The sequence below is a fragment of the Pinus tabuliformis genome, chromosome 9, assembly GCF_031772625.1.
Source record: "Pinus tabuliformis cultivar Carrire ecotype Pingquan chromosome 9, CPIR1, whole genome shotgun sequence".
In the NCBI taxonomy this organism is placed as follows: domain Eukaryota; kingdom Viridiplantae; phylum Streptophyta; class Pinopsida; order Pinales; family Pinaceae; genus Pinus; species Pinus tabuliformis.
Genome location: NC_142307.1, coordinates 1097528892 through 1097530468, shown reverse-complemented (window position 1 = coordinate 1097530468; position 1577 = coordinate 1097528892). Strand labels below are relative to the sequence as shown.

The following is a 1577-nucleotide window of genomic DNA, read 5'->3' as shown; positions in this document are numbered from 1 at the left end:
AAAAGATATGAAATAATTGCTCAACTACAAATATATAGATTTATAATTGCCATAAACTACAAATACCTGGATTTATAAATAGACTGTTATTCCATCCATGTTTTACAGTTTGTGATCAAATTGAAAATGAATGATTGCAGGTTATGTTCAACAACAGGGAGGAGAGAGGGGAGCTATTAACAGCTTTGGTTGAAAGTAACAAAGAAGCCCAAGTTCCAAGCCTTAGTCAGGTGATCAAGAACCATGACAGATTTAATATATGGATTGTTTGTTTTTAATTTTCTGCAAAGCTCTAAGTACTCTGAAAACCATTTTCATTTCCATGGGCAAGTTCCAACTGGAAGTATCAATGCGTGTCTGGATGGTTGATATCACAACCTGCTGTAAGATCAAAATTTATTTATCCCGGGCAACCACTAGTGGTTGTAATCAGAAATTACAGTACTCTGCGTAAGGCATTATTATAACAGTATTTGCTAATTCTTGGTAACCACCAAGACAAATAATCATTTGAGTAGCTAGTCTAAACAGATAAGATTCACTACAAGAAACGCACAATAGTATATTAGTTGTGAATATCCAATTGGACACAAAACCATTAATCAAAACCACTCTCCTATCACTACAATGGAATAATAGGTGTAATTATAATAGATCTAAGTTTGGGCCATTACAACCTTATATTTCATAGTAATCATCTGCACCTGAACAAAAGAACAAAAGAATGTTAACTGTAGATGGCACCGGGTCTAAAATATAAAACAATTTGAAAATGGTGCAAATGCAATCCTTTGTACCTATATGAAGATACAGATAATGTACACAGTGCCCCGAGATACATCAAGGATTTTATCAGTATACTTGGTTGTGGCATCTGTCACCTTTAATACCCTTCCAAGGCCCTATTACCGATTACAGTATGGTGCCCATTCTCAAGCTGTCAAATGAATGAAATAGTAAAAACCTACTGGTTGAAATTGTTCCATGCTTGCAGGCTGACTATTTTGTCAGTCTACTCTTCATTCTTAGCACTTGTGCTGATGCATAACAGATTTCACTCAGATAGGAATCCAAAGTTGACAAACAATTTCTCGTGGCTCTCAATTAAGAGTGGAGATACTCACAGGGAACAGTAATCCGGGAGCCTATAAACATGGCGCTGAAGCATTATACTCAATAAGCACTCTGTTTTGTCTGGGAAGCAATCATAAATGAGAAGGCACCCCGGAAATATTATGAACACTATCAATTTCATCAAAATTATAACTAAATGAAATTCACCAAAATTCTAACGTGAGGAAAAAGATAAGATTTGATAATTTTATTAATCTGAAACCAATGAACATAAAAGCAGGTAAATCGGACTTTAAAAGCACATCAGTATAAAAACAAGTAGGATGCCAAAGCAGATCCTATATCTAGGCTATCAAATCCAAAAAAACAAATTAAGTATTTAGAAGAAAGAGGCACAAAAATGTGGCATCAAAACAAATGTATTCTAGACACAGATGAACAGAACTTACCGCAACCAATAACAGCCGCAAGCTGAAGGGTAGGTGTTGGAGCATACAGGAAGG

General features: G+C 35.4%; 1 long non-coding RNA gene across 1 annotated transcript; it reads right to left on the bottom strand.

The window, feature by feature from the left end:
• Nucleotides 1-384: 384 nt before the first annotated feature.
• Nucleotides 385-1191, bottom strand: LOC149152497 (uncharacterized). The gene is made up of 2 exons (XR_016262824.1): nucleotides 1125-1191; nucleotides 385-1037 (listed from the first exon to the last, which is right to left on the bottom strand). It is a non-coding gene; the product is annotated as an uncharacterized LOC149152497 (long non-coding RNA).
• Between the last annotated feature and the right edge of the window lie 386 nt (nucleotides 1192-1577).